Source organism: Prionailurus viverrinus, chromosome E1, assembly GCF_022837055.1.
Source record: "Prionailurus viverrinus isolate Anna chromosome E1, UM_Priviv_1.0, whole genome shotgun sequence".
NCBI lineage: Eukaryota > Metazoa > Chordata > Mammalia > Carnivora > Felidae > Prionailurus > Prionailurus viverrinus.
The window spans coordinates 30,465,176-30,489,591 of NC_062574.1; positions in this window are offsets into that span (position 1 = coordinate 30,465,176).

Consider the following 24,416-nt stretch of genomic DNA (forward strand, 5'->3'; position numbering starts at 1 on the left):
CGGAAGGGCGGGCTTAGGGAGGTGGGCGGGGCGGGGCCTGAGATCGTGAAGATGGAAGAGAAGTAAAACCAGAGAAGCACTGGACTTGATCTCGGGCAAGATGCAGGGGCTAGGGGAGTGAGAAGGCTTGTAGACGGAAGGGAAAAGGAAGAAACTAACGCCATCTCAGAAACCGCTCCTTAGCCCATCTCATCCTCCTCCCCACCCCGTACCTCCTAAAACCTGCTTGGGTGTCCCTCCTTTACCTTCTCTGAAGAAGGCAGGAAAAGTCTCTGAGGGGATTGGTACACTTGGGAGGTGAGAGGGACAGAGCAGAAATGCTTGAAAATCTCCGGGATCAGATGCTAGAACTGAATACTGTTCCAATGTCATTTCTATTCCTTCTGTTATGCATTTAAAAACATTATGCCAAGAAGGGGTGCATGGGATTCACCAGGAGGCCAAAGGGGTCCATGGCACAAAAAGGATTAAATAACCTAATCCATAATGGGTCTACCAGGTAATTTGCCACCCTGGAGGGTGAAAGATAATCTAAAAGGTATCATGGTGTCCACCGAGGATTTCTGCTGCTTGCATAATTCAGATCTTCGTGCAACTCAAAGATCTTTTTGCTCCCTCAGCTCCTTTGGGTGTTAGTATATGTCCTACTGGCATCCTGTAATTGGCTTTAAGTAGTTGAAACAATGTCACGCCACAATGTCAATACGCTCTGAAAATCCATGTTTCCCAATCTGTAAAATGGGGTAAGAATTGTGTAACCAGTGAGAACTGAGGAGGTGACTACATAAAATAAACACAGAACATGTTTGCACATTGCCTGTCAAAGTAAATACATGTTCAATAAAAATGTCCATGTATTTTGCATTCCTATATTGAAATGTTTCTCCTTCTAAACTTAAAGCCTTGAAATTAAGGCAAACTCTAGGTTCATGCAAATTTCCAAGAAGAGAAATAAGATCAGATCTGGCAGCACAGATAAGCTACTGTTTTGTTCAATTATGAGCTGGTTCGGTTTTGTTCTATGAGGATGGTTCTAGACAAAATGCACAAGAGATTAGAGACCTATTTTCCTACTGTTTTTGTAATGCCTCTTAAATTCTCTCTTCTTTATACAAACTGTATTATATATAGTATATATATGGGTTTTTTAATGCTTATTTATTTTTGAGAGAGCACGAGCAGGGGAGGGGCAGAGAGAGAGGGAGACAGAATCTGAAGCAGGCTCCAGGCTCTGAGCTGTCAGCAAGGAGTCTGAAGCAGGGCTCGAACTCAGGGCCCGCGAGATCATGACCTGAGCCAAAGTCAGAGGCTTAACAGGCAGTCACCTAAGCGCCCCAAAACTGTATTATATTTAAACTGAAATTCAACTGCTTGAAAAAAGAAATTTCATCAAAACCCATTACCTAGGAAGTATTTTCAAACATCTTCAAGGAATCCCATTATAAATGCGTGCTTTGATGAATCTGCAATGCTTCAATGTTTCAATGCTATGTAAATGGCTACATAAATGTTATGTAAATGGCATTTTGTGAAATAGGAGATATAAGGCCAGAAATTCAAATTGCACATACTGCATATGTTTAAAAGTGTGTTTATCTACTAAACTCAGAAGGTAAGCACACATACATTTGGCTATGTTGAGGTTTATGCACATGTTTACTTTATTACAGTTTATGAAGGAAAGAAGCAAATAGCTTTTATTTTGTGCAGCCTCAGAGAAACCTAGAAAAGGCTTGGAGAAAGGTCTAAAACGGCCTGTTCTCCTTCAGGACTTGCCTATTTTAATAGGCCATCCTGTTTCCTTTGTGAAAACACTCTCTAGAGAACTTCCAACAAATGACAGCTGAAGCTCCTGGCCTCAAACATGGGAATTCTGGGCAAAATACACCAAAATAGTCTTAAATAGAGTGTTTGGCTGAAAATAAAGGAAGAGTATGCACCAGATTTCAGAAAGGGAAGATAGAATGAAAGCCAGAGACGCAAGCACAAGGGATATCTTTAGAAGGGATTGACTACCCCCTCCCCCCCCAACACTCCCCCATGCCGTGTTTCTCTGTGGAGGAACTTCCCTCCTTTAGAGTAATCCTCCTGGCCTCACTCATTCACACACTCCTTCTCAGGAGATGTGTGATTTAAATGGCTGATGAGTTTGAGAACAGGAACTATTAGATATGCCCAGATCAACCCCTTCTGGCTCCTCCTACTTGTAGAAAATACACATTTTTATCTGCCCTAGTTTATGTAGTAAACTCCAGAGTGTGGGCTGTGGGACTGGAATTGAGACTTTTTACTGCTGCCTGTGCCTGGAGGGCAAGATTGGTTTCAGGCAGTGGTGTAATTCTTTAGTTGCCTCTGCTTCATTGTAATAAAGGGGAAATGCTAATTTCCATTGTCAGACTTCAGCATGTATCTATGTCAGACTTCAGCATGTATCTAAATGGATTTGGAGCTCAGAGCTCACGGATTCAGAGCACTGGTGGGGAAGAGAGGAATAATATATTTGGAGCTTCCTGAAATCCAAACAGACTGATGCCCCAGGGGCTGGGGCTGGGGTTCTAATACTCACACAAGGACTGAAGACTTGGTATTGGGCCATAGTTGGTGGGAGGTTGGACAGGGGACACCCTCATAAAGCCTGGATCCCTCCAGATCTGCCCCTTCCATTCCAAGTAAACCAGAAAAATCTCCAGGCTATAGACCATGGGGCCCTCAAGGAAGCTCATGCTTTTCCTGAAGCCTTAAGTAGAAAGAAATAAAAAGACAGCTGGGAGAAACCAAACTCCGAGTGTATGCCAGAAATGTGACCTAAATTTATGTCATCTGCCCTGTATGGGAGCCACAAAGAGAGAAATTAGCACCAGATCTGATTCAGGACCACTGAAACCCCTGAGATCCTGCCAGAATTAGAGACAGGGACACTTTCACAAGAAGGACACATGGAATTACCCAGGAGAATTACTGAGGTGTGGGACAACACCCACAGAAGATACATATACAATAAATGAGTTACGAAGATCTGAGGAAACAACTCTCCATGTGAGAGAGTTAGCAGATGTGCAAACAGGATTACCGGAACCAAAAAACTACAGATAACAACAGGCCAATATGAGTAATTTTCAATATGCATTTATGACAACTAAATAAAAGAAGGTCTAGAAAAGGAACACTAAGAAAAAAAATAAATCTGAAAGAGAAGCTTCTGCAAATGAAAAATACAATAGTCACTAAAATTAGAACAGGTAAAATTGTTCAAGAGAAAGGGATAGATAAAAAGGCAGCTATGAGGCAATTCTCCAGAAAGCAACACAGAGATAGAAAGAAATGGAAAAGGTGAAGATTAAGTAAGAGACATGAAGGATACACTGAAAAGTTAAAACATTTCTGACTGGAGTTCCAAAAGAAGAGAAGGGAGAGGTTAGAGATGGGATGGACAGGTGGGGAAGAAATAGACAAATGGACAAATAAAACAAAGTGGAACTCAAATCCCAAAGAGCAAAAACCTAAAACAGGGAGGGTGAGTTCAGAGTTTTATTTATAGGAGGTAAACAAGAGATATTGATTAGTTTTAGTCTATTGCACATGTTAAAATTTAATGGAATGAATTCTCAAAACACAAACCAATAAAGTAGGCAAAAGGTTTAAACCAACAGCTCACCAAAGAAGATATATCAGTAACAAATAGGAACATGAAAAAAATATTCATCATCATTTGTCAGTAAGGTAATTTAATTTAAAATAAAAGCATGGGACTCTTGATTTTGGGGTCATGAGCTCGAGACCCACCCTGGGTGTAGAGATTACCTAAATAAATGAAAACTTTAAAATAAAATAAAATCACAGTGAGGTACCACTATACACTTATCAGAATGGCTAAAACTAAAAAGATTGATCAAAGCAAGTGCTGGCAAGGATGTGGAAGCAATAGAACACTCATACCCTGCTGGCAGAATGGAAATGATACAAGCACTTTGGAAAACTGACAATTTCTTTAATACACCTACCATAGAATCCAGGCATTCCACTTCCTAGGTATATACCCAAAAGAAAAAAAATAGCACTGTCCGTATATAGACTTGTACACATATGTTCACAGCAGCTTGATTTGTGGTAGCCCAAAACTGGAAAACAAAAAACAAAAAACCCACAAATGTCCTTCAAGAGGTGAATTGATTTTATCACAACACATTGTGATATACCCATCAATGAATTACTCAGCAATAAAATGTTAAATGATTAAAATGTGTATATATGAGTGTGTGTGCTTATGCATTTGTAATATTGTGTATATATTTATATAATGGAATGCATGCAATTTAGCATAAATAATTTTAGAGTAAGGTATCACGATACCTGTGATTTACATTCAAAGAGTTCAATAAAAATAATTGTGCAATATTTATGATGTGATAAACTGGGTAATTGTAAGAAAGAGAAGCAAAAGCGACAAAATATAAACAACTGATGAATTTAGGGGAAAGATAAACATTTTTTTTTTGTTGTTCTATTCCTTCAGCTTTTCTGCACATTTAAAATTATTCAAAATAGAAACTTTGAGAAAACCCAGCTATATATGTGTTTACAGGAGAAATAACTAAAATATAATGACACAGAAAATGAGAGGTATGAAAGGTATGGAAAACATACACAAGAAAACCCTAAACAAAAAGGAGTTTGTATGGCTCTAAAAATATCAAACAAAATAGAATTTAAGGCAAGGAAAAAAAAATAGGATTTCGTGGGATAATGATAAAGGACAGAACTCTTCAGGAATTCTGAATGCTTAAATTTATATTTATATAATTCACAACATAATCTCAAATATGTAAAGCAAAAAAATGTCATCAGTACAAGGAGAAATCAGCAAATTCACAATCACAGTGGAACATTTTAAGGCTCTTTTCTAGGAAATTGATTGGTCAAGCAGACAAAAAATTGGCAAAGAGATGGAACACTAGCATATAATTCATATGCTTGATCTAAAGGACATTTATAGAACCCCATACCCAATAGCCAGAACACCCGTATAATTTGCAAACTCTCATTAAACATTCATTAAAATTGATGATCCTGTAAGCCACAGAAGATATTTTCAACAAACACTAAAGAATATATATCATTCTCTGATGACAATGCAAAAACAAAAGAAAAAAAGAAAGAAAAAATAGCCAATCCCTGCCCTCACATATTTGAAAAATAAAAAAACAAAACAAATACATACTTATTCTAGGAGCCTAGCCAGCAGTTAATCCCCCACATCAAATTCCTTTCTGCCTAAAACACCTAGAGAAGAGTTGTTTTCTGTAATTCTTCCTGGGTGACATCTTACTCATAGATTAGGATATTTAATTTTTTTAAGAAGAGCATTTCCATTGTTACGGAACCAGTCTGGAACACTGGTGGAAAAACCAAGCGGCACTCGGAGATCTTGGTGGGTCGATTTATTTAACACCAGCAGGCTCAGAGGAGACTGTTTCTCCAAAGATCCGAGCTCTGAATGAAGGGGGGAAGGGTTATTTATAGTTGTCAGCTTCCACATCTGTGGTGGGTTTTTGCACGCGGGGCAAACAGGGCAAGAAGAACCCAGAAGAGGGGTCTCCAAGCTAGTGACCAGAGCTTGTTTCAGTCCCCTTGGCCATCTTATGGTGTAAAACTTTATTTTCCCAACACGATCAATTCAAACTATAAATCCAATGAAATTTAAGCAAAAATCCATTAAGAGTGTTCAAAGAACTTAACACACCTATTCTAAACTTCACAAGAAAGGTATCTGTTAGGATGTCCCTGGAACCACAGTGGAGGGGACGGCCATCTTGTCAGCGCAACCCAACGGAAAGCCCCAAGCGGCGGGCCAGAACAAACTGAAGGTCAACCAATCACCGAGCGACAGCATGACCTGGCGCGAAAAAAGGCCCACCCGGACCTAAAGCCTGAACCGTTGCAGCTTAAAAACCCTACCCCACCACACCCTGGCGTGACTTCCTTGACTCTCACTCCCTGAGTCACAGAACCTCGCCCGGAACCTTAGTTCCCAATAAAGCGTTTGACTGCTAAAATTTTTTTAGCCTCTAACTCCTATCTTCACCGTGCCCAACGGCTGACCCTAACAGTATCAAGCAGTTTGAAAAAGTAGGAAAGTACCTTTCTGAGGTAGGGGGGGGAGAAAAATTGCCTTATCAGATATTAGGATCAATAATAAAGAAAATACTGTTATACTGACTCAGGTCTAGGAAAAATAAATAATTGAACAGCTTTCCTTCTAGAAACAAATCCATGTGCATACTGAACCCTAGCATGTGAGACAGAATGGATAATTTAAAAATATAGTATTGGAAGCATTACATGGTGACAGATGGTAGCTACACTTGTGAGCAGAGCATGATGAAAAGACTTGTCAAACCACTATATTGTACCCTTGAAACTAATGTAATGTTGTTTGTCAACTATACTACAATAGTGAAATATGGTAAAGAAAAAATGGTATTGGAACAGGGGACTATCCTTATACAAAAATGAATTTCCATTATCATGTCACATAAAAATGTAAACTCCAGATGTATAAAGACTTAACTGCATAAGGCAAAATGTTGAAATTTGCAGAAGACAATATAAAAGTAAATAAACCTTTATGACCCAAGAGTGAAGAAAAGGTTTCTTAAAGACATAAAACAGCAGAAACCATAAAATAACATTTCAATTAGAAAGCAAAAACCCCTGTTCAATTATACACTATAGATAAATCAAAACCCAACACACAGATTGGTAGAAGGCATTTGGTACATTGACAACAAAAAATCAATATTGGTGATATGCATGGAACTCCTATATATCAAAAGAAAAACCCAGATAATGCAGCTGAAAATATGAACAGAGAAAAAAACCCAAATGGCATATAAACACATGAAAAGTTAACTTCCATAGTAGGTGGGGAGATGCAAAATAAATCACACCATTTCATAGCTATTAGATTGTCAAGAACTTAAAAATTAGAAGTTGGTAGGGTATCTGGGTGGCTCAGTCGATTGAGTGACCAACTTCGGCTCAGGTCATGATCTCACAGTTTGTGAGTTCCAGCTCCACATAGGGCGAGCTGCTGTCAGCACAGAGTCTGCTTGGATCCTCTGTCCCAATCTCTCTCTGCCCATCCCCGGCTCGTGCACTCTCTTTCTCTCAAAAATAAACATTAAAAAATTTTCTTTTAATTAGAAGTTGGTAAATATACAAGGAAATGAAAACTGTCATAAAATGTTCTAGGTAAAATATAAATGATAGTTTGAAAAACAACCTGGAAAGACCTATTAAAATTGACTATCCACATGCTACTTGGCTCAGCAGTCCATTTTGATGGGTATACCTGAGGGAACCACTAATAATTATGTAAATAGGCACAGTGTTCCAGTAGCAAAAAATTGGAAACAACACAAAATATTCTCCAAACACAGAATAAATAAAGTGTGGTATATCCATTATATAGCTTTTGAAACAAACAAAAATCTACTTGGGGGCACCTGGGTGACTCAGCAGGTTAAGGGTCCGACTCTTGATTTCAGCTCAGATCATGATCTCATGGTTCATAGGATCGAGCCCCACATTGGGCTCTGCACTGACAGCATGGAGCCTGCTTGGGATTCTCTCTCCACCCCCCTTCTCTGCCCCTCCCCTGCTGGCTTGCACCTGCATGTGCATGCTCTCTCTCTCTCTCAGTAAATAAACATTTAATAAAAAGAATCTACTTGTCTGTGGTAGACAAATCTTGAAAACACTCTTGAATGAAGAAGACAAGTTGCAGAAGGATGTACAGAATAAGATATTTTATATTTATAGCATTTAGTAGTGTTTAGTCTGTAAACATCAAAATGTAACTGGGAAGGATTCATGTTAACATCAAGAGTAGCTGTTCCTCAAGAGTAGCTGTTCCATTTTATTTCTTTAAAAAATTATGATGCAAATAAGGCACGATATTAGTGTATATGCTGGGTAGTGGGTTCATGAATGTTATATTATTCTCTGCACTTTCCTATATATTTGAAATTTGTGTAATGTAAACAAATTAAATAAATAATTCTAGAGGCACCTGGGTGGCTCATTCAGTTAAGTGTCTGACTTCAGCTTACGTCATGATCTCACGGTTTTGAGTTCGAGCCCCACATCAGTCTCTGTGCTGACAGCTCAGAGCGTGGAGATTGCTTCTGATTCTGTGGCTCCCTTTCTCTCTGCCCCTCCCCCACTCTCTCTCAAAAATAAGATATTTAAAAAATAATAAAAAAGAAATAATTCCAATAAATATATAATACTATAGTTCCCATTAAAAATAGCAGAAGGAAAAGAAAAACACTATTCTGGAATACCATGTAAAATGAGTGAATGAATAATGAATGCTCACAAATGCCTAACTTTGCACAGAGAACTATAGATTACCTGTTGTGATTGATCAGTGTTGTTTTATGTGTGTTTTTTTAATTGGGGGACTAAAAGTATACCTGTCCTTAGTTACTAGTAACCAACTGAGGAAAGAACGAACTATATGACATCATGGTTAAAACATCTGGGTACAGAGCCTGGAGCCTGTTTCCGATTCTGTGTCTCCCTCTCTCTCTGCCCCTCTCCCGTTCATGCTCTGTCTCTCTCTGTCGCAAAAATAAATAAACGTTGAAAAAAAAATTTAAAAAAAAAACATCTGGGTAAAGATCAGATTCCCACAGTGATATTTTTCACAGCATAGAACTAATTTGGTTTGTGGATTCCCAAGATAGAGTCATGGTCACAAAAGCTAGCTTTGGAGTCAAAAGATCAGGGTTCTAGTCACTTTAAGAATTGGGGAGATCATTTTAATTTTTTAAACCTACTTACTCAACAGTAATATAAAAATAATACCTATCTCAAGGATTTGCTGAGAGGATTATACAAATAATACAAATGAAAGCACTCTGTAATGTGAAAGTGAACCCTTATGGAATGTATTCTCTCAATAGTTATTGCTCAATTCTATAGCTGAGTTGAATTTAATCTGTCTCAATGGCTGTCCAAATCAGTTTACTTCTATTTGACTTGTACTGTTGAACGTTTGCTCTTATTAAAATGCTCAAGAGTGGGGCGCCTGGGTGGCGCAGTCTGTTAAGTGTCCGACTTCAGCCAGGTCACGATCTTGCGGTCTGTGAGTTCGAGCCCCGCGTCAGGCTCTGGGCTGATGGCTCAGAGCCTGGAGCCTGTTTCCGATTCTGTGTCTCCCTCTCTCTCTGCCCCTCCCCTGTTCATGCTCTGTCTCTCTCTGTCCCAAAAATAAATAAACATTGAAAAAAAAATTTTTTTTTTAAAAATAAAATGCTCAAGAGTTTTGCCTTGCTAGGGCAGTGGAGAAAATAAAGAGGGTGATGACGCTGTTACTGGGCTCCAAAGCTTATAAAATAATAACCTGTAAGTCAGTTAATAATAGCCTAAGCCTGCTGAGTACTCATTATGAGCCAGAAACTATGCTAAGTGTTTTCATTTAATCCTTCCAATACTACTCTGAAATCAGTTCCATTATAATCTCCAGGTTTCAAATGAAGAAACTAATGTTTAGAGAAATGAAGGAACTTTCCCATGGTCACATGGGTAGGTCAAAGGCAGAGCTGAGGCTTGGAGTCAGTCCTATTGGGTTCTAGAGCCTACTTTCTCATACCTACATCTTCTATTACCAATATAGGATCGATAGACACAAAACAATGAATGTAGCTGCTAACTCAATTATATCCATGAAGGTCTTCACTCCTAAAAGACTTTTTATGAACCATTCTAGCCATAAAACTGTAACATTTAGTACCGGAAAAGGATTTAGATATTGCCTTTAATTTGTTCTCGCTTATGTATTCATGTACTCAGTTGTTTGATAAATACTTATCATTGGTAAATATTTATCAAACAAGTGAGTACATTAATAGATAAGAGGATAAGTTAAAGACAATATCTGAATCCTCCTTAAGTGTGATCTTTTATGTTTTTATGGCCGTAACAGCAATTGGAGGGTACAAAGTTGTGAGATCCCATCCTCATGAACACATGAACAATTAGTTTGAGAAATTATTTTATGTATGTGATATATATCTATATCTATCTACATCTGTATCTATATTCCAGCACTTTAATTTTATGGTACCAGTACCATAATGTCTTGATGACCACAACTTTGTAATAAAACTTTGAAGTCTGGAATTGTGATGCCTCCAGGTTTGTTTTTCTTTTTCAAGATTGCTTTGGTTATTCAGGGTCTTTTGTGGCACCATTTTTATTTTATGAGAGAGAATTAGAATAAGAGAATTAAGGCACACAGAGATAATACTTTGGATAACAATTTGGTGATTCAGTTAGTCAAACCATATTGTCACAGATCCATACAGACTGAAGGTCCCTAGTCTATATACTCTGCTAAAAAAAATAAGACATACAAACCCGATGTTAGGGAAGATGAGTTTATAATTTTACCTAATGGGACATATACTTTATGTCAACTTTCTTAAAATTGACTGTTCAGAAAACCAGGTGTTTAAATCCTGGAAGGGGGTCAGAGAATAAGTTGCCAACCATCTTCCTTCCAGTAAAGGGATTCCAGAGATGAGCTGGAAGTATTGTATTTCCAAGTCCCTTCCGCTGCCCTGACTAATCACTGCAGGGGACCTGAGGTCAACACTAGGGCATTTCAGACAAAAGTTTAGGGTTTCACTTGGGCTGTGGCCCCCAGATTACACTCTGATACTCATCAGCATAAACACCGCTGCCCTTTTCTTCTGTACACCTGGGATCCTCTCACAGAGGGCAGCTCTCAAGTCTGGGTCAGAAGCCTACCTGTCTTCTCTGGGAACGTAGACCAAGTCCTTGGTGAATTCTGCCTGCTTAACCTAGGCCAGTTCTACGTGGGCAAAGGCCTCATTCGGGTGGCCTCTCCTTGCCACCATCTCCCTACGGTCGTGTGTCCATCAAATTTGTTTGGAAGTTTGAAAACCTTACACTGATACTACTTTCTCTCCTTCAAACCCCTCATACAATTACTCAATAGTTTTTGCTATTTGTACTTTCCACATAGGTTGAGTTTGTTCACTTCTTTCTATACACACTGCCCACTCCGGCCAAGGCTACCATCACTGTTCCCCTGACTGCCCAGTGTCCTTCCCACCAGTTGGTAAGACACCCACTCCCCCTACAGAGAGATAGGGAGTGCTATATTAAAATGTGGTGTCCACTGCTCCTGTCACTCCTCTCCTGACATCCGTCCACCGGCTTCACATTGCATAAAACAACATTAAGAGTTCTCACCCCCCCTTACAGTGTCCCATGCCTCCCTCTGAGTAGACCTTCCTGTGCCCCCATCCCCATCTTCCCCATTGTCCCCTCACTGTGCTCCAGCCTCCGTCCCTCAGTGTCTGTGGTCACGCCAAGTGTCCCCTGAGCTTTTCTCTGTCTCAGCTTCTCTCCCCACACTCCCCACTCATTCTCATCTGTCAGGAATTAGCCCGAATCTTTTTTCTGTAGAGTCTTCTCTCCCAGCCTCTTTTATGTGCTATCTCAGCCTTTGCCTTTTTTTCCTGTACAAATTTGATTTCCACTTGTGCTGGAACCTGCAGGAGGAAAACAATAAAAAGTAAGCAAATAAATGCTAATTGCTTTCTAGCACGATCTTGATCTGTAATTAGTTGAGCATCTGTCTCCTTCATCAGAGCATAAGTTCAACATCTAGACCTGTCCATCCCCCTCACCACTGTGTCCCTAGTTATTAGCACACATCTGGTATATAAATATCTGTTGAGTGAATTAGAATTCTGTTGATCTTCATATATATATATGTATATATAATAAATAATACATAATATATAATAAATCTATAAATCTATATGCATTTATATACATACATAAATTGTATGTATATACATATATTTTGTTGATCATATATATACATGTGTAATATATGCATACATATATATGAATGTATATTATAAACTGACCACCTTACTAAATTCTTTCATTAGTTCCATTCATTTTTTTAAAGTTTATTTATTTTGAGAAAGAGAGTGGGGGGGGGAGGGGCAGTAAGAGAAAGGAGAGAAAGAGAATCCCAAGCTGTCAGCACAGAGCCCTATATGGGGCTCGAACTCACAAACTGTGAGATCACAACCTGAGCCAAAGTCAGCCACATAACCAACTGAGCCACTCAGGCTCCATTCATTTTTAAATTGTTCTCAGTTTTCTACATAGACAATCATATTGCCAGGGGAGGCAAAAAGGTTAAATTCACCTAGCTTTTTCAATAGCTATACAATTATTTTCCTTCCCCATGTTATTAAATGGAGTGAAACAGTGGTTTTCAAAATGTCTGAGGAGAGACTTCTGGCTCCATCATTGGACGGAGGGCAAACTAGCAGGTGTAGCTCCAGCCCCCCCTTCCCTGCTCCACAAACAAGAGCACTACGGTTTTGTTGGTTTTCCTCACTGGAGCTCTGAAAGGAAGTTTGTGAAAGGAAAATTTAAATTACATCTTCACTATTCTTGAGTTCTTAATTTTGATTAATCCTCAAAGCCCTATAAACATTGAAGATTGGCATTTAGCTTCAGGGAGAATAGCTTGACTTGTGTTCCTCTCTAAGATACATATTTGTTTTCCTTTAAAAGTCTCCATTCTAACAGAAAGTTTAATGTGCCTTTTATGTCCAGGAGTTTTGCCTGGTTATACCAAGGCATGTGTTTAATTTATTTTCAATGAACCATTTTAAAACTTCAGACTCAAATATTTATTTAGCTCAAAAATTTCTTCTTCTGTTGCTTTTATTTTTGCTTGTGTTCTCATGGTTCCAGCTCCTGTTATGGAATTCTTGCTTTGCACTAACTACACCTTTCAGACTCCTTATTTCCTATCTTTTTCTCTCATTATTTTCAATTAATTATTATTACCTGTGAGCCTTGAGAAAACGCTCTGGTTTACCTTCAGCTTCACTAATTGGGCTTTTCTCAGTGTAATAGAGGACATTCCTTCCTTCACTAGGAGTTGAACATGGTAAATCTATTTCTAATTTTCACCCAGTTTTTCCAGACCTCAGATTTTTCCTTGTTCATGGTGCCAACTCTCATTTTTGAGATGAAATATCTTCTTGAATTTTACTGAGAAAAAGACTTTAAGTCTTTTAAAAATGTTCACTCTTTGCTTATGATAAATATATGTTTATAAGATTTAGTGGAAAAGCATATTCAGTACAGGAAATGGAAACAGGAAGTAGAAATCTTTGACTATACACTATATGGAGACCTTGGGCACTGATGTATCATTTTTAGCCCCCAATATTGTTCATGAAGTATTATCAATTTTTGCTTTAGTTTCTGATGTATCTTCATGGAGAATATGGGGCATAAGGGAAATTTTTTTTTTGAAACACAGCAATAAGAAAAGCTGAAATCAAACTGAATGTGTACTGTGTAAATATTTATAAAGGCATTATGGGACGTGGTCCATTTTATTGACATTGAAAGATGTTTGCTGTAAGCAGTACTAAAAGCAAGTTTGTAAAAATTATATACAGCATAATCCTATTTTTGTAAGACAAATAACATACATCTTATGTAGAGAAAATAGAGTAAAGATAAAACACAATCTTGACAGTTCCATTGAAGATGAAGTTTACATTTGATTTTTATTTCCTATTTGTTTTTATCCCCATTTAATTTTTACATTATTAATACGTTTTCCTGGTGTTGTTAAAAAGGAAAAAAGAAGACACCATGATTCTTTAAAGTGGCAATTTGTGTGTTAGGACTTTCAGTCACACGCTGAGGGAAATTGTGATCCTTTTGTTTGAAATGGTTAAATTTGCTGATGCAATACAGACCTTCAGCCAGTAGAGGGCGCAGAGGTGAAAGAGCTAGCGTGTAGCTGGTTTGAATGGTTTCATAACCTGAAAGTTATTTTGATTTTCTTTTCACTCATGTATCCAAGAAAATTTCAAAAAGATCATAGACACATAATTGCAGTTTGGCTATCACTTATGTTACAAAATGTTCGGCATTTACGTTATCTGGAGAGTCAAACGTGTACTCCCAGTGGGTAAAGGAAAGTAAAAATAATTGAGTGTCTATCTTATGCCAGGCATTGACACATACTTTATATATTGTAATCTCCTACGTAAAATGTATTTTGACAAATTCATCAGACATTGAAGACAGATTAAAACATCCTAGAGAAGGTTTTAATTTTTTTAAGCCCACAGAGTTTAGAGTTACTGACAAACTCTCACAGCTACAGACCACTGTATAGTTTATTAAATGCTTGCAGATTTATTATTTTATTTTATGCAACATCCTGTGAAATAGGCCCGTTTGTTCAAGATGAAGAAACAAACACGTTAAGTGGTCTATGGAATGTGGTGGCAAAGTTGGAATTTCTCCCAGCTGGCTCTGTGAGTCTGGGCATACTGATTCCACTGTGCTGTTTCTCCAATAATCTAGAAATCTTCAGACATAAATAACACCTTGGCCTCACTGAAGAACCAAATGATATGAGCAGTAGTAAATACCAATATGAATCAAAAAATTTTTTAGTCCTTTTTTTTTATATATAGGATTTGACATTATAATTCCCATCTCTGATTCGTGGATTAATTAATCTAGGTTTGGTGGTTTCTAAATACCAGTTTGGCGACATGCAGTTCAAAATGTGAAAAGGAAAATCAGTGTGGTGAGATTATATCCTGGATTTTTTGGTTTTGAGCAATAGTACCCTTTCTTTTAAGAACCAATCATAGTTCTGGACGATGGTGGTCTTCTTAGTTTCTTTCTTTATTTGTTTTCCAGTACTTGTTTAGCAAAACAAGTTTGAAATCCTAAGCCAGTCTCTCCCTACCCACTAGATTTGTTTACTCACCTGAGTCCCCAAGGAAGCACCACTGTTGGTCAGCAATGAGCAATCCTAGACTGTCAGGCTACAGCAAGTTGCCAAGCTTCTTAATAAAGTCATCAGGTAAACTAATAGAGCAGTGCACTCACACGGCAAGTTTTCCAAAATTCTCAAATAGGAACATGTTAGTAGCACCACATATTTTCTCAACAGCTGTCTTTTTACGAACAAATTCTGGTAATCTGCCTAGGAAGTTTTTTTTTTTTTTTTTTTTAATTTATTTTTGGGACAGAGAGAGACAGAGCATGAACGGGGGAAGGGCAGAGAGAGAGGGAGACACAGAATCGGAAACTGGCTCCAGGCTCCGAGCCATCAGCCCAGAGCCCAACGCAGGGCTCGAACTCACGGACCGCGAGATCGTGACCTGGTTGAAGTCGGACGCTTAACCGACTGCGCCACCCAGGCGCCCCGCCTAGGAAGTTTTTAAAAGAAAGTTGTAAGAAAAAAAAAATGTAAGGAATAGAATAGAGCTATTTTCAATTTGCATGAAAAAAATTGTCCCTTGGGGGCAAAACAAAACAAAACAAAACCCTGTTCATCCCTCTAAACCATGTGCTACTGTGGACATAGAAACACAGAGCTCACTATTTTAAAAAAATCCCTCACCTCTTTCAGATGAGACATCCTCAAACCCTATTGAAAGGAAATTATTTTTTTGAAAGGAAATTGTTAATTTAAGCTTAAAGAGAGGATCATGAAGTATATAAAAAGATGGAAAATAAAGATTAGCTGTGATGCACTAAGAAAGCAACAGAATGATTCAGATTGACTTCTTGAGATAGTCAGAACCTGCAAAGAAAATAGTAACGAGTGAGTGACTTAATCTGTTCAGGCTTCACTGTTTTCAAGTTTAAAATGAAAGAGCTAGGGGGTCCCTGGGTGGTTCAGTCGGTTAAGCGTCCGACTTCAGCTCAGGTCATGATCTCGAGGTCTGTGAGCCTGAGCCCCGTGTCGGGCTCTGTGCTGACAGCTCAGAGCCTGGAGCCTGTTTGGGATTCTGTGTCTCCCTCGCTCTCTGCCCCTCCCCCACTCATTCTCTCTCTCTCTCAAAAATAAATAAAACCTTTTTTTTTTTTTTTTTTTAATGAAAGAGGTAGGTTAGATGATTTGCAAGCCCCCTTGCAGCCTAAAAGATAAGTATCTGGGACCTTCTGACTCGTTTGTATAGAATTTTACAATTTGTAAGTGTTTTTGCAACTTCCATGTTCAGAGCACGAAACAGTTAACGGAAAGCCCTGGCCAGCTGCAGCTGGAAGGGAGTTGATGGTGGCAGAGTCCACATTTCCCTGCAACAGGGGTCCTCGTCAGCTGAATTCAATCTGGAAACTAATTCTTTCTGCTAAAAGGAGGGAGCAAGATACATAAACCAGCCCACCACAGTGCTAGGAGAACACACAGGCCACAGCGATGGCCTGCCCAGAATATAAAAGAAAGTCATAAAAAAGGGAGAGAGAGAGAGAGAGAGAGAGAGGGAGCCCTTCTTGAAGATAATAAATAACTGGAGAGGTATTTCGTAGGGTATATTGGGGAAAAAAATCATCCTTCAGAGTGGATGAGTCTCTCTTCTAACACTGTGAATTCTGAGCAGTTGCAGATGCAAAACCTGCTTAATTTCCTATCACTGACATTAAAGGTCAGCATACCAGGAAGCAGCCATCCCAGAACAAAGCAGAAAAGAACCAGAACCAAATGAGGGAAGCCGAAGCGCAGAGACGTTACCCGATTTGTCCACAGTCACAACATTTTAAGCAACAGAGCCGACCAAGATAAGCTAAAGTCTAGGTCTTCTGATATCTAACATTCAAAGTTATGCTACACAGGGAATACATATTCTATGTCTACTATGCATCAGGTGCTATGCTTTGGCACAAGGGTCACAAGAATGCATTTTTTACAGCCCCTGCACTTGAACTCTCAGACTCTCAGAGGAGATAAACAAGCAAACAGCTTGCTTGCCACATAATTTGGTGAGGACTATACGTAAGTAGAGCAGTGTTCCTTTTTTTTTAAATTTTTTAACATTTATTCATTTTTGAGAGACTGTGAGTGGACAAGGGGCAGAGAGAGAGAGAGAGAGAGAGAGAGAGAGAGAGAAGACACAGACTCCGAAGCAGTTCCAGGCTCTGAGTTGTCAGCATAGAGTCTGACATGAGGCTGCGAGATCATGATCTGAGCCAAAGTTGGATGCTTCACTGACTGAGCCACCCAGGTGCCCCAAGTAGAGCAAAGTTCTTAATTAGGTATAGTTTTGCCCCTAGGGGACACTTGGGCAAGGCCCAAAGACATTTTTGGTTCTCAGCTTGGGGGCTGCTACTGGCATCTAGTGGGTAGAGGCCAGGGATGCTGCAAAACATCGTACAATGAGCAGGTCAGCCCCTCCACAAAAAAGAATCATCCAGCCCCAAATGTCAAACATGCCCAGCTTGAGAAACCCTGGCTACGAGCAGGTGGGGACACGGCAGAAGGGCACTGATGCCTGCCTGATCTGAAGATGGGGAAGGGCTCATCCATCGAGGGGATGCTGGAGATAGTTGGGAAAGAGGAATACACATCATCTTGAGTCTCCACAAGTAGGAACCAACAGGTCATAAGGAACATGAAAAAGTGTGTTTAGTTGTAACTCCTAATTTGATCCAAGCCGGAGCTGAGGCTGGGGAGGAAGGGGCTGGTTCGTGGGAGGTGGGAGGCTTTGTATATCCTATTGAGGTTCCACACCTTCAATGAAGACACATCACTGCTGGGTTTTATCCAGGGGAGTGGTCTGGTTAGGCTCAAACCCTCGATGGCTTGCTATATTAATGTCAAGCAGAGGCTCTCAAACTCCCTTTGGGACACGTTTAAAAAAAATGCAGATTCCTGACCTTTTGAGACACACATGTTCTTGCACACACACATGAAACCAAAAACCCTGATTCTGTAATGCAGTGCATAGAGCCCAGAAACCTGTATTTTTGACAAAGGCCCTGTGCAGTTCTGATGCTAGGAGTCCAAATCCTTGCTGGTGTACAGAATACATTTGACGGTGGTAAGATTGTGATCCCACCACAAAGAAAATAAGAAGGAATTTTAGATACTGTTCTGACCCATACACATGAGAATCTAAAGTGGGAACACAAGGAATCCATTGAGTCAAGGCAAGTCGCACAGCCAGTGGCACAGCTGCTCCTTCTGGACCCTGTGGCCTGGGAGGGGAGTGGCACTAAGGAAATGCACGCTCTGTGGGACATCCTCTTGGCTGCTTCTGGAGAGCCCAGTTGCTTCTGCAAAACACGTCAGAATTCTCTGTCCCAGAGCCTTGTTGGCATAGCAGTACCTGCTTCCTGTTCCCAGATACTCACCCTTGGGCTTTCCTATCTGTCCGTGCTAACACTGGCTGCTCCTGTGCCCCATCACAGAAAACTGTGAACTGAGGTCTCTGACTTCTGTCATGTCAGTCACCGCAGGGTAAGGCTCCACAAGTGGAATTCCGACCCCTGCTGCTCGACTTCCAAATTCAGTTTACTGCTTGTCATGTTATTGATCTCATTGGACATCCCACACTCCCTACTGCGCTGACTTTGGATCAGCAAGAGTGGAAATTAGTGTGTGATCGCTGAAAACCTAGAATTTCTGATTGGAACTGAAAGAACCCTTTTCGCTGCAGCCAGCTTCTGAACCAGATGCCTGTGACTCTGTTCGCAAGGAAATAGATGAATATCCACAGCAAAAGGTCAATGGCTTTGCTGACAGATGCTGAACCAGAGAATTCTTTTTTTTAAGAGGCTTCCTACAGCTGTTCTGGTAGCTTGGGTGGTACTGGTAGCTATTTCCCCAAGCTGTCTTGTCTAAGTTCTCAGAGTTTATGAGCCCAAGTAGGATTTATAAAAATAGACTAAAAGGAAAGAATAGTAAAGGATCTACAGACGGGACCCTGAGATCTGACAGATGGGACTCTGAAAGAGAGGAAGAAAGATTCAAATACAAGTTTCATGACTTTCAGCTCATGGCTGTTTTCATCACACAACCAGAGTGGAGAGTCGGAGATGTTAATTTTGTTGTGGAAGCCATCCAAAACCTTACCCTGTGACCCTGGGAAAAAAGATCAAGCCCTGCCAGAGCTGTAAAGAAAATTTTCCAAACTAAGTTCGACTCAGAAAACAAATTGCAAGAAATAAGGGAAGAGAGGTTCTCCTGAGACTAATGAGCCCATCAGGTTGATGGCAGACTGACCGACCAAGTGCAAGTGGCCAGTTGGAGCTGACAGTGGACTTGGTGCCCCTTGGTACAGCAACAGAAGAAACATCGTGTTCTCGTTCTGCGGCCATGCACTGTCTTGGGATCATTCATTTTACCAAGCTTTACAACCGCTTGTACAAAGACAATGATGCCTGTTTCCTGTATCGTTTATTTAAGTAAACAAAAAGGAGACAGCAAGGTACCATCTCCTCCCCAAAGCCAGACTTTAAAATTTTTATGTAAAGAAAGAAAGCAAGAGATCTGTACTCTGCATTGTTCCAGAAGATAAGTTCATAAGATAAATAGTTCTATTTTGAACTCAGTCCAGCTGGGCAAATGGTCCCTTTCCCACTACCCACCCACATTGTGGAGATCAGATTGTAAATGGATAAAAATGTTTTCAAACAGTTTCTTGAGATAGTCCCACTCTCAATCAGGGGGCACTGCAGAGTTTCTACGGGAAGGTGATGCTGTGTTTATTCTGGCAAAACAATCACTTCAAAACCCGAGTTTCTTTTGGACTAAGTATAAACTCCTTGCAAGCAACAGAAAGTGTGCACATCATCTGAACACAGAAACAAGGTTGCATAGGGATTAAGAGGTGAACTTTGGAGTCCAACAGGCATTGACTCTAATCCTAGACTCCAGCATTTTCCGAATGGTGACTTCCCTAGGCAAGTCTCTTAACTTCTTCATTTGTACAATGGAACTATTTCTAACATCTGCCTCCTGGGTTATTTGTGAGTGTTAAACGACATTTCATTTCATTGTTTCAGAAATCTATAAAAGGTGTATAGCATAAAGTAAATGCTCAATAAATATTAATGTTTATTATTGAGTGAAGCCTGTGGCTGGATCCACATGCTACCAACCATCCAAAGAATGCTGAAAAAATGCCAGTAGTCACTGAATAATTAATGTACCTAGCACTAAATATCTGGTCACTCTGAAATAATCTATTTGAATAACGTTCTGACTTTTCAAGTTTATATCTGATTTAAATGTACAGTCATTCTTTTATTTACCTGTTGATTTACTTGGCAAAGACTTTCTGAGCACACACAATTGCTGACACTATCCTTGAGGATACGGGAGACTTTCCAGTCGACGGGACCTTGGTAAACTCCAATACAAAGACTTGCTTGTGTTGCATGAGGCCCAAACTTGACATTTCTTTATTATTTTTTTTATTTAATGCTTATTTTTGAGAGAGAGAGAGAGAGAGAGAGAGAGAGAGAAAGAGAGACAGAGCGTGAGCAGAGGAAGGGCAGAGAGAGAGGGGGAGACAGAATCTGAAGCAGACTCCAGGCTCTGAGCTGTCAGCACAGAGCCCGACATGGGGCTCGAACTCACAAACTGTGAGATCATGACGTGAGCCGAAGTCAGATGCTTAACCCACTGAGCCACCCAGGTGCCCCCAAACTTGACATTTATGAAGAAATCCACAGTGGACTTGGACTGCTTTTTTTTTTATTTTTTTATTTTTATTTTTTTTTAGTATTAGCTCAGAGGGAACATAAAATTAGTTCTTGGTAAGACGAATGCTGTTCTCCACTTGTGATATGAGGCGATTGGAACCTCCTACATGCTCTTCTGCGTGAGTAGTACCTTGCGTGGTCGTGATCGATAGAGGAGAAAAACACTTTCATTCCCGGAAAACATCTATGGGGCGCTTTTCTCGTGGTGCATGCTTGTACAAAAGGAATTGCTGTTTATGTTCTTGTTTTCACAGAACTTAAAACTGAACTTTAAAATTGGCTCAGTGTATTGTTTGCATACAGTCATTTCAACCAAAGGCTCGAATTGGAATTCTTAAAATATTTATGTTCTTGTTCTATGAAAAAAGTTAGCCGTGTCAAATCATGTGCGCATATTGTATATGTGTCAGCAGCTGTGTGTATCTGTGTGGAATGAAGTAAGTTATAAATTCATTCATAATTTCAGGGGCATATTGACCAGGGAGCTCTTAACCTCATTATTTGGCAATTCAGGAAATGGTTCACCAATTAGTTGGTGGGCAGTAATGTCACTCTCTCCAGCATCTGTCTGCCTCTCCACCAGAGAAATAGTCAGCTATGCTAACAGAACAAGTGTGTATCCTTCACCGTATACCTGCTCCTTGCCCTGGCCTTCTGTTTATGACAACAGTATCGATTAGCTATTAATTACTTAGGCCTTAAAACCTTACAAATCCCTCTCCTTTGACAACCTCCCATGTGGAATATTCACTGTCGAGCTCTGCTGATTCTGCCCATTATTGTGTCTTCACGCCTGCACGTTGTTTCCTAATATCAGGCCCCTAGCACCTTTCACCTGGACAATCACAAGGGTTTTCTAACAGGTGTCCCAGTCATAGTCTCCACCTTCCCCATTTTGACTTTCTGCTTGCCTCTCAACACTCTGATGCCAGGCTAATTTGGATAATGCAGAGAGAGCAGACTATGCCATTCTTCTAAAACAAACAAACAAACAAACCAACCACACCGTTTGCATAACACAGTCCCAACTTGACATTGAGGCAATAATCCCACCATAAACCTTCTCCCGTCTTATTTGGACTGCTCTCTGCCTGTCCCATGAGTTCCATAAGTCAGCCACACAGGCTACTCAAAGCTCTCTGCAGAAGACTCCGACTTTCCTGAGCTATGTTTATTTATGTTTATTATTTATGGCCTTTGGCCTAGAATCACCTCCTCTCCTTTCCTACTTGTAATACTGTCAGTACCCACCTGCCATCAAGCTTTCCCTCCCACCTAGACCAGACTGACTTCATTTTCCCCAGCTTTCCCAAAGCAGTTTGGTATTCCCTCCAGTAAAAAGATTACTGACTTAGATTGCCCTATGGCTCTCCTGCCCTGGACTATAAGCTCCCGGATAGCAGAGATCATACTTTGTTTACTGGTTTGTATTTTCTCAACTAGAGCATGGAACAAATCCCTGGCAACTGAAAGCAATACAGTAAATATCAGCAGAACTTAAATGTTCATGAAGGCACAGGAATGGCCTGAGTGACTTCTGAAATGTCCATACTGCCATGGCATCTGGCCCAGACTCCAATGGTACCAGGCCTGTGTCTCAAGCCTACCCAAATCTGATTAGTAACACAGCTCTCCTTCAAAACCCAGATGCATTTGAGTCAATGCACGTGGTTAATCATCCTAGAAGCAATAGATACCCATTTTCAAAGCACTTTTCTAAAACTGAACCTAGTAAGAATATGTCATCCCTAACCCAAGAAAATGGGACTTACTCTGAAGTTAGGGATAGACATGTATTCTAATAAATAATAATAAGCAACAGTAGTCCTCACAGCACAACACAGGAGAAGTAGCTCTTGGACTTGAATCCTGGCCTTGCTTCTTTCCTTTGTAGTAGATCCTGAGCAAGTGCTTAACCTCCTGAGTTTTAGTTTCTCCATTAGTCAAATGAAAATACCTGAGATAGGGTCTGTATTATGGGCGGTGCATATTAGACACCAGGTAAGTGCTAATATGCTCCTCTCCTCTTCACTGAGAGTATCATGTGGGTCAACTCAGAATGAAGGAGTCTGGGCTCTGGAGTTAAATCTGGGAACAGTGATTTCCTCTGAACCTCTGCTTCTCTTTCCCCCAAAATGGAGATAGCAAAAACTACTTGTGATAATCTATTTGACAGTCCTCTTGCCCAAACACAGAGCCCAAAATCTATGGTTTCAACTGTATCTTGGCAGCACTGATCTGCCCATCCCATGTAGGTCATTTTAAGACCATCACTACATGACTGAGAGACGGCCAATTGGGTCATAAGGTATATCTTGCTCTATGAATATGGAACAAAGAAAAGCTAACTGACCCTTATAGGATGTCACAGATTAGTAGTTTTTAGAAAATTTTACATGTTGCAGGGTGATTCAAACTCCCAACACCGTATTGATGCCGAAGCCTAGAAATTACGTGTTGATTGGGAGTGGAGGGGGGGAGGGTGGTCACACAATGTGCACGTTATATTATGGACAAGAAAAGTGACATTTGTCATCAGAGGTGAGGGGGAGACTGCTTCTGTAAAAAAGGCATAGTGGGATCCCACGCTACTGAGTGTCAAGAGGAGCAGCAAAGGAGTGAGCTCGTTCCGGTCCCTTCCCTTGCCTCCCCTGGACAAACAGGCAAGTATGGTGGGCTTCCTCCAAGCCCCTGAATACATGACCCATAGCCTACTAGGGAAGGCTGACATGAGTGGTATGTACCTGTTTGGGAAAATGGCAGCCCAATTTGCTATCACCCTTGATCTTTGAGCTTCCTCATTCTAAGGCTCCAAAGAATAATATGCATAAAGAATTGTGCAAGATACATGGGGATGTATCAGGACCACAGAAGTTTCAGCATACATTTGCATTTTGAAACAAGAAAATAAAGTCTCATCTGAGGCTGAAGTGCCGATTAGCTCTTGTTGAAGTGAGAGATGATTTACTCAGCCCTCCCTAAGGTCCTACTGTGCCATTTGATTTTAGCAACTCTGGTTTTTTATGTTTATGTAACAAAATAGATAAGAGAATGGTGACCAGGATGTGTATCTAGAAGACGTGTTTTCACCCTTCTATACTCACATGGATTTAATGAGTTTCTGGTAGCTGGAAATTGACCAGCAAATAGTAAAATATATATCTAAGGCATACGCATCATTCCTCTTGGTACCATCAGATCTCTCTATTTAATGTCCTAGACCTCAAAGAACAGTGCCTGGGGGTGGGGGATGGTGTGGGGAAAGCAATAACATGACCTGTTATCCAAAATGAACACACAAGCACAGATCACTTTCCAAAATGTTCGTGATTTCAGAACATAAATGCAGACACACCCTTAAAAGAAGCATTGGAAAAGAGAAAAACTGGCCAGCTTCCCGAATCACACTGAATCCAATTGGACTGGGTGATGACCCAGATCAAAGGCATGCAGTGATTGGACAGACAGCCGGAAGGAACTGGCATCTTCAGAGCTGCTGGAAATTAGCCAACTCAACCACACCAAGCAAAAGCAAACTGAAAGTAAATATGGGCCAGTAATTGAATACACATGGGGATACTCTTCACAAAATGCAAAGTTTGTATGCTCCCAAAGGAGAAATGTCCAGGTCTTCAACAACAGAAAGCCAATGGCAAAATCAGAACGCCCCCCCCCCCCTTTCCAGCCCAGAGACCGAACCTTGGCTTCTATTGAAGGGAAAAGGGCCAAATCTCCTGTCATGGTGTTCACCATCTGCCCTACTCTCCTCCACTTCTGTATCCCCTGCACCTAAATATCTTTCTTTCCAATCTGAT